Genomic DNA, 10,187 nt, shown 5'->3' with positions numbered 1-10,187 from the left:
CCAGGCAAAGGGAATGGCCCATGCAAAGGCCCTGTCATGAGAGGGAGTGTAGTCCATGTGAGGAACAGGAGCACAGAGAATGAGACAGAGAAACGAAGGGGCTGAGGCCAGACCATGCAGGGCCTTCCTCAAGATTTTAAGAATAATGGCAAGCCGTGGGAGAGAGAGCGGTGACATAACCTAGTGTGCATTTCCCATCAATGCTGCCCCAGGGCTTCTAGGTGAATTCAGAGTGGAAGGATGAACCCTCGTCCAAATTAAGCCGGAAGACCTAGATACGAGGAGGTGTGACCAAGACAGGTATGTCCCATAACTAGACAGAAGCTTCATGAGGTCTGTCCTTGTCCACCCCTGAACTGAGAGCTGGGGCCACACAAGGATCCGAGCAAATATTTCTGAATGAATTCGCTGATGGAGAGACGGAGGCCAGGACTCTTGCTCAGAGCCTGCATGGACAATCAGATCCCCGGAGTCAGAGGCTTTCACCCTGAATCTGACAGCATCTACTTAGTCATCATAAAAGGATTCCCACTGATGCACCTGAGTGGCTAGTGGGTTAAGCTTCTGCCTTCAGCTTAGATCATGATCTCAGGGTCCTGGAATCAAACCCCGTGTCTGGCTCTCCGTTCGGCAGGGAGCCTGCTTCCCCCCTTTTCTCTCTGCCTGCTGCTCTGCCTACTTGTGATCTCTCTGTCAATGAATAAATAAAATCTTTAAAAAAAAAAAAAAGGATTCCCACTGAGGATTTAAAAAAAAAAAAAAGAGCTCCCATTGTGTCCTGGATGGCTTAGTCAGGTGAGTGTTCAACTCTTGGTTTCCCCTCAGGTTGTGATCTCACAGATGTGGGATTGAGCCCCACATAGGGTTCTGTGCTCAGTGGAGAGTCTGCTTCAGATTCTCTCTGTCACTCATTCTCTCAAGTAAATAAGTAAAATCTTTAAACAAAAGAAAAGGGAAGGGGAGGGGAGGGAAAAGGAGAGGAGGGGAGGGGAAGGAGAGAGAGGAGAGGAGAGGAGAGGAGAGGAAACCAAACCTGGGGCTCCACCCAAAAGAGAGCAGAGCTCCCTGGGGCAGAGTACCTCTTGCTCCAACATGGCAGGCACCCATTCTTGGCTCCTGATTCTCAGGCTCTGTACATTGTACGTGCTTTGCCATTGGGCTGTGGCTGGCACAGGGCATGGCACATCATTTACTGTTTGGGTGACAGTACATTTCCATGTCAAAAGTGCTCTCTCTGGTTGGACCTCAAGCTATCAGAACCAGAACATATCACTGGATGTGGTGTGGCATTAAGTGTCCTGCCCGCTTTTTCCCTGAAGGTCTGGGGTCATACGGGGAGGACTGTACCATGAAGAATCTTCCATTTAACATTGGGATGGAGAGGGAGAAAGACAGGCAAGGCAGGTGTTGAACTGTAGTAAACAGGCAGAGAGTAAACTGACTTTGATGGAGGACTTCATTATGTTGAAGTAACCTTGAACAACCCAACCTCACTTTCTGAAGTTATAGCTACAGACTTCTGTTGGCATCACCCAACAAAACCTCCCGAGAAGGAAATGCTCAGGTTCAGCCCCTCTGGCATGCCCAACAGTCATACATGCTGCTACACCAACTGCCCCTCTTCTCCCAGCCTCCTGGCCCCCAGCACCTTCTTGGATCTGGATTGGTGCCTAATCACCTGGCTTGTTGGCCAAACCTTGGCTGCGCCTGACATGTAATCCTTAGAAGAACAGTCTGGGTATGGGTGGGGGGTCACCCTCTCCTCTTTTGGAGGACAGAATGGCTTCAAAGCTCACGGTCATACAACAGCAGGTGGGAAACCCAGCACTGGAATTAAGGCACACGAAAGCCTGTCCACTGGAGACCGTTCCTGATCACAGAGAGAGGCTAGAGAAGTTCTAGAGATACAGCAGGTGACCTTGGGCAAGCTAGCTTCTCTAAGGCTGCTCCCTCATCTGTAAAACATGCATAATAATACCTACCTTGTATGGCAGTGGGAATATAGAGATAAGATCTCTAGAAGGCCTGGTACAGCACCTGACTCAGCCCGGATGCCCATAAAAGTTATCTGTGATTGTTATCACTTTCTAACACATTCTGTCTCTTATATTTCAGGAGCTCCGGAAATGGATGCTGTTCATTGCCCAGTGCACTCAGAAATGTGACGATAAAGAACTGGTACCCAAGGGGCACCTTCACCCAAGCTGAAGGAAGAGATGTGCAGGATGGCTAGCCAGGAGCAGGAACACTAGTCCCAGCTCCATGGATCCTGGCTGCATGGCTTTAGTGAAGTCATAGCCTCTTTGAACCTGTTTCTTTATCTGTAAAACGTAGGTGAGAATAATAAGCAGCTTGCCTCCATCATAGGGCTGTGGCTCAGCTTACGTGGGATGATGGTCTGAAAGTGCTTTGAAAGGGGCAAAGTGTTATCCAAAGGTAAGGGGTGATTATCCTTACTTATGAAAATACAGATCTTGTGTGGGTGGCCTCATTACAGAGGACCGGCCTCCCTCTGCCCTTGGGGAAGGTAGAACCAGAGGGAACACGGGCATCAGATAAATGCAGGGAGAAGGAATGAGTTTTGGAAAGCCCGGGTGGCTAACCACTGAAATAGTAGACTCTAGGAAGGATATCCCCGGGTTGGGGAAACTAGGCAAGTTCCGTTTTTTGCAACCCCAATTATATCAGTGCATGTTAACCTTTCCAAGAAAGGGCTGCCCAAATGCAGTATATTTTCCATGTTTGATCAGTAATTTGCATGTTCAGTGGCAATGGGGTCACGATTGCCCTGGCAGCTTCCCAATCCTGAACCATCTAGATAACCTCATTCTGTGATAATACCCAACTAGCATATTTGAGCCATGAGACCCTCTTAGTCCCCCATGGTAAGCTCTAGGGGAGGAGGCAGAGAGGTATCTTTAAATTCTTATCTGACAAACAGACTGTGGTATATCCACGAGGACTACTACTCGGTCATAAAAAGGAATGGACTACTCAGAGAGGCAAAACGTTATGCCGCATGAAGAAGTGACATCTGAAACAATACATGTGGTCTTATTCCATTTATACAAAGTTTTAGAACAAACAAAGTGAATCAGTTGTGATAGGAAGCAAATCAGTGATTCTTACCTGGGGTTTGGGCTTTGATGGGATGGTTGATTGCAAAAAGGTTGAAGGGAACTTCTGGGTGTGATGAAATGTTCTGTATCTTGGTGTTTGCATGAATGGAAACATTCCTCAAAACTCAGAGGCAAGCACACTTTGAGAGAAGTGCATGTCAATTACACCATCATGCAACGGAGAAACAAAAATTCTCTTCTGAATGGGGAGAGCCACACGAGACCAAATGGCCCTCAACTGTCTCCTGTTTATGCCTTAGCTTCCACAGAAGCGTTTTAAAATCAGCTCAGCACGTACAGACCACAGGCTGGTTCTGAGCCAGGTCCCCGGGGAATGTGAGGCTAGGTAGTCCTTGTCCTTGCAGAGTTAGCAGTCCTGCAGGGGACCAGAAGCAGAAGCAAACAGCACCCCTGCACAAGGTGGGTACAAGGGATCTCAGTGTGCACAGCGCACTGCAGGCGCTCGGAGGGAGGGAACCGACCCTGGCTGGGGAGAGGAAAGTCAAGGAAGGTCAACCTAAATGGAGTATTGAATAAGTGTGGGCTAGAAGGGCGGGGGGCGGTGGGTAGAGGAGACCATCACTCCAGGTAGGATGTTCTTACACTCCATGGGACCTGGGGTGCCTCTATCTTGTTTACTGCCATATCCCCTCCCCCAGAAAGTACCCTACACATAGTAGGTGCTCATTAAAGATTTGTTAAAGGACAGGGGTGCCTAGGTGGCCCAGTTGGTTGAGCAACTGCTTTTGGTTCAGGTCATGATCCCAGGATCCTGGGATCGAGCCCCGCATCGGGCTCCCTGCTTGGCAGGGAGCCTGCTTCCCCCTCTCCCTCTGCCTGCCACTTCCCCGCTGTGCTCGCTCTCTCTCTCTCTCTCTCTCTCTGTGTCAAACAAATAAATGAATAACCTTAAAAAAAAAAAAGAAGGATTTGTTAAAGGACAGTATGAGCAAATATGGGAGTCTACAAACTATGGTCCGTGGGCTAAATCCAGCTGTCTAGTTCCCTGCTTTTTTATTGTCGTTGTTTAAAGATTTTATTTATTTATTTGACAGAGCCAGAGAGCACAAGCAGGGGGACGGGCAGAGAGAGAGGGAGAAGCCGGCTCCCCACTGAGCAGGGAGCCTGATGTGGGGCTTGATCCCAGGACCCCGAGATCATGACCTGAGCCCAAGAAAGACGCTTAACCATCTGAGCCACCCAGGTGCCCTGGCTGCCTGCTTTTGTTAAGAAAATCTTACTGGGGGGCACCTGGGCGGCTCAGTCATTAAGCGTCTGCCTTCAGCTCTGGTCATGATCCCAGGGTCCTAGGATCGAGCCCCACATCGGCTCCCTGCTCGGCGGGAAGCCTGCTTCTCCCTCTCCCACTCCCCCTGCTTGTGTTCCCTCTCTTGCTGTGTCTCCCTCTCTGTCAAATAAATTTAAAAAAAAGAAAGAAAGTAAGTGTTACTGGACCCACACTCATTTGTTCCCGCGTGGTCTCTGGCTTCCCTCTTGCTACAAAAATAAAGTTGAATATTTGTGACAGAGACCATCTAGCCTGCAAATCCTAGAATATTTACTCTCTGACCTCTTACAGAAAAAGGCTGCAAACCTCTGACCAAAGGCAAGAGAGGATGCCCCTGGAGTTTAACCCCTTAAGGGCTAGGAGAAAGGATATTAGAGGAGGTGAGAAGAGCAGTGGGAATGAATCCTAGTGTCCAGTTACAAAATGTTCATACACATTTCCTTACCCTTCATGGAGGATAGGCAGATTGGCGCACTCAACACCTGTTCTAACTTCCTTCTGCTGTGACTTCTCACAATGCAGAGGCTTGAAAGCTTAAAAAATGGCATTTTCATGTTTCTTTACAGCAAGACCCCCAGATGTGTGTTTCGGGGATTGGGGTTATACCAGCAGATGCCTTCACACAGAGCTTGAATTCAGAACTGAGTTAAGTGGGGAGGGAGGTGCAGCGTTGTTGCCCCAGACATCCGTTATCTGGATGGATCTAGCAGGTCTGGTGTGGCTTTGAAGCCACCAGTCCGACAAGAGCTCCGTGATCCCTCATCGGGGCTACAGTGGGGCTGGCGGCTGGGCCAGTAGCTGCTTACTCCCCAGCCTCCTGACTCCGGTCCAGGTAGTGGCTCTCCCGGAGGGTCAGTTCTACAGGGTTCTGAGGGTCATTCCTGGAGGTCCAGCCTGGACCCCCCCTCCTGGAGCACACCCAGTTTGTTTTAAGCACCCACTCCTCTGAATAAACCTCTTCTGTTACTACAACAGACTCCTAACTGATAGACTGTTTAAAAACATGTGTCGTGTTCTTTAAATGAAACCAGGGAAACATACACGTTTAGCTATTATTGTTTTCCCATTAGACACCCCCCAAAGTGACACTGGAGGAATTTTTTTTTTTAAAGCACAAACCCATAAGGACTAAGAAGTCAAGACAGGATATGGCCAAGGACCAGAGAGAGCAACAACATTCTGGAAGCTGGAATGCAGACAGATGTAGGGCGACTGACCCAACAGAGTGGGAAAGTGGGGCGGGGGGAGCAGCTAAGAACAGAAAGACCAGTTTTTATCAGCATTCCAGGAAGGCTCACGGATCCATGGCTCCAGGTACCTCTGGGGTCAAGGATGCAAGGTATGGCTGGAGAGAGAAAGACTGGCTTAAAGTCTTTAAAAGGAACAGCTTGGGGGCACCTGGGTGGCTCAGTGGGTTAAGCCTCTGCCTTCAGCTCAGGTCATGATCTCAGGGTCCTGGAATGGAGCCCTGCATCATTGGGCTCTCTGCTCAGCAGGGAGCCTGCTTCCCCCACCTCCCGCCACCCCTCGGCCTGCCTCTCTGCCTACTTGTGATCTCTAATAGATAAATAAAATCTTAAAAAAAAAAAAAAAAAAGGAACAGCTGGAACCCCCACATCTCTTCCACTATCCAACCCAGCCAAGGACCTTTCCCTCCAGGACACCCACAGGGGATGGGAGGTTTACCTTTGAGAGAAGTGGAACAAGAGATAGAGCAGGACTTGGGGACACCTGGGGCTTCAGAGACACACTCCATGTGTGGCTTCGGGAAGATGCTGGAGTAAAAGAAAGTGAGTCTGTATTCTGAATGGAGAGAGTCCCTACTCCCTGCCTGGCCCCAGCTTGGCTTTCAGAACCCAGGCCCCAGTGTCCATTTCCCAGGCAGGAAAATAAAGGCTGCTTTTTGGGGAACACGACCAGCAGAAGATAAAATATCTATAGATACTGACATTTGGGGGATATTTCCCAGGCAGGAAAATAAAGGCTGCTTTTTGGGGAACACGACCAGCAGAAGATAAAATATCTATAGATACTGACATTTGGGGGATACTGACTCCCCCCCCCCCGAAATAGCTGGTCTGGATCTGATGACTGCACAGACACTCTCACCCTGAGACAAGCCTCCCTCCTACCTCAGAGTGTCCTTTAAGTATGTCAGCCCCTCGTGAACGGACAGCCGAAGATCACTGGGAATGTGGGAGATGCTTCTAACCTGAAAAGGGGCTTAAAAACAGGTAGAGAAAGTAAACCCCAGGAAACAGAGACAAAGCAAGTTGGAAAAGACAACTCTAGAAGACTCCAATATTTCAGGGAGATAAAAGGCAGTGCATTGTGCTAGACTGTTACATTGGTGGTTCCCAGCGAATTCTGTCTCCCAGTGAGTGGGCTCCTGTCTTCTTCTCCATTGCTTCTGGGCTTGGCCACCTGATTTCTTTAGCCAAAGCAACGCTAACAAGTGTGGTACAAGCAGGAATTTATCAGTGCTTGCACACTGGGCTTCTCCTCTTAAAACACTTATAATCTTTGTGACCTTGGGCAAGTGAGGTGGTTTTAAAATAAGTCTCCCTTCAAATGGAGGAAACTAATTCCCTCCCCAGAGAATGTTGGCCTTACTTGGTGACTCAATTCTAATGAACAGAATGCAGAAGTAAAGACATGATAGGTGACTGTCAAGGCCAGGTCGGGAGATTCCCTGTAACTCATTCCTTGTTCCCTCCCACAGTGCAGTCACTCAGGAAGATGCCAGCTGCCGTGTCACAAGGACATGTCACTTCAGTGGTTCTGGAGAGGTCCACACAGTGAAGAGCTGAGGCCTCCTATCCCCTACCATGTGAATGAACTTGGAAGCAAATCCTCTGACCCCAGTCAAGCTTTCAGATAAGTACAGACCTGGCAAACAGTCTCATTGCAACCTCAAGAGAAAGTGGCTTTCACGTTCCTCACCTTCAAAGACTGAGATCACAAATATGTATTCTTTTAAGCCACAGGTTTTGGAGTAATTTGTTTTGTAAGGGATTCGACTCCTTTGAGCCTCAGTTCCCCGTCTGTAAAAAGGTTATAATAATGGGGGCTACTCTATAGGGTTGTTGTCAGGAATATATGAAGCATCAATTACTTAAAATGGTGAGACACTGCACATTAGTTGCTATCACATTTACTGCTTAGTTGCTTCTAAAAGTACTCATGCCAACCTATGATGGTCTCACTTCCTTGAGTTCCTCATCTGGGAGTACATTTCCCCAGAGAATGTCAGGTTAAGAATGTCATTTCCCCAGAGAATGTCAGGTTAATTGCCAAGACAATTCAATGGCGAAAGAGTAGCTTTCTCAACAAATGGTGCCACACGGACTGGTTATCCACATGCAAAAGAATGAAGCTGCACCCCTACCTCACTCCATATATAAAAATTAACTTGAAATGGAGCCAAGACCTAAAAGAGCTAAAATTATAAACCTCTTAGAAAGAAACACGGGCATAATTTTTTGTGATCTTCGATTAAGGAATGGTTTCTTAGATAGGACACCAAATGCACAAGCAACCAAAGGAAAAAAATACAAATAGGACATTATTGAATTAAAAGCTTCTGTGCTTCGAAGGTTACCATCAAAAAAGCAAAAAGAGAGAATGAATGAAATTATTTGCAAGTCATGTATCTGATGAGGTTCTAGTTTTTGGAATATTTATAAAGAACACTTAAAACTCAATAGAAGACAAATAACCCAATTTTCAAATGGGCAAATTATGTGAATAGACATTTCTCCAAAGAAGATATATTCTGGAACACCAATAGGTACATGAAAAGATGCTCAATACTATTAGTCATCAGGGAAATGCAAATCAAAACCACAAAGAGATACCTCTTCACACCCACTAGGATAGCTATAATCAGGTAGACAGCTAATAACAAGTATTGGCAGAGATGTGGAGAAATTGGAACCTGTATGCACTGTTCATGAGAATGTGAAATGGTGCAGCCACTCTGAAAAACAGCCTGAAAGTTCTCCAAGTGGTTAAGGCTACAGTTAAAATTCCATCCCTAGGTAAATAACCAAGAGAATTGAACACATATACTCATACAACACTTGTACACAAATGTTCATAGCAGTGCAATTTGTAATAGCCATTAAAAGGAACAAAGTACTGATATGTGCTACCCATAGTTGAAATTTGAAAATGTGCTAAATGGAAGAAACCAGTCACAAAATAGGGAAACCTATATAAACAGAAAGTAGATTAGTGGTTGCCTAGGGCTGAGGAGGTTGGAGGTTAATGTGAGCAACTGCTAATGGATACCGAGTATCTTTTCAGGGTGAAAAAATGTTCTGAAAGTAGATAGTGGTGATGATAGTTGAATGACTTTGTGAATTTACTAAGAACCACTGAATTGTATGTTTTATTTTATTTATTTTTAAAGGATTTTATTTATTTATTTGACAGAGAGAGACACAGCAAGAGAAGGAACACAAGCAGGGGGAGTGGGAGAGGGAGAAGCAGGCTTCCTGAGGAGTAAGGGGCTGGATGAGGGGCTCAATCCTAGGACCCTGGGATCATGACCTGAGCCAAAGGCAGATGCTTAATGACTGAGCCACCCAGGCGCCCCTGAATTATATATTTTAAAAGGATAAAGTTGATGGTAAATTATTATATTTCAATAAAGATGTTACACAAGAAAAGAGCAAGTTTTCAGAAAGGGTGTGAAAAAATTAGTTGAGCGTTTTGGTTTTTTTTAGGGTACTCTAGAGATGAAATCCATGCATACGTGTACATACACAACCACATGCACATGTGCACACACTCGTTTATTTTCAAACCAGAAACCAGAATAGGTGACTATGATACCTTCTATCTAGGGAAAGAAGACACCAGCGCTCCTCAGCACGCCCTTCCTAGGAGACAATTGTTAAACCCTTTATATGCTTAATTCACAGGAGTACTCAGTGAGGTGATGTGTTATTTATCTCCATTATATGGATGAGGCTCAGAGAGTGTACGTATCTTGCCTGGGGTCACCCAGCTGTTAATGGAAGAGCTTCTTTCTGTTCTCCAGGCAGCCTGTCAAAATGAATTAAAATCGGTAGATACTTCCCTATCTCTGCCTCTGCAATTTCTTTCTTTCTTTTTTTTTTTTTTAAGATTTTATTTATTTATTTGACAGACAGGGATCACAAGTAGGCAGAGAGACAGGCAGAGAGAGTGGGGGAAAGCAGGCTCCCCATCGAGCAGAGAGCCCGATGTGGGGCTCAATCCCAGGACCCTGGGATCATGACCCGAGCCAAAGGCAGAGGCTTTAACCCACTGAGTCATCCAGGCACCCTCTGCCTCTACAATTTCAGAATTGTACCCTGGTGGCAACCTTATTTACTTCATTTCATTTCATATTCCAACCGAATCTCTGGCCAGAAAGATCTCCCCGTTCTTCCCAGAACACACCAATATCTATAATCAAAGAGAGATCAAGGAGGGGTTGTGTTGTAATCACACACTTTGCAAGCTTTACACAGATGTAAACTAGTATCTTAGCTTTTCTTTCCTCTAGAAAGTGCCTCCTTCTCTCTCTCTCTCTCTCTCTCTCTCTTTTTAAAAGATTTATTTACTTACGTAATCTCTACACCCAAGGTGGGGCTGGAACTTAGAGTTGCAAGCTCTGCCACCTACTGAGCCAGCCAGGCACCCTGTGCTTGTCTTGACATATGCAAAACCACAAAATCAGTGCCATGTCATGCTCTGGCCCAACCTGACCACCAATCACAATATTTGCTTCCCTGTGTTAAGTTCTTTTG

This window comes from Lontra canadensis, unplaced genomic scaffold, assembly GCF_010015895.1.
Source record: "Lontra canadensis isolate GAN:19392208 unplaced genomic scaffold, GSC_riverotter_1.0 scaffold3, whole genome shotgun sequence".
NCBI classification, from domain to species: Eukaryota; Metazoa; Chordata; class Mammalia; order Carnivora; family Mustelidae; genus Lontra; species Lontra canadensis.
The sequence above is the reverse complement of the archived record's forward strand: the minus strand, read 5'-3'. Positions refer to the sequence as shown.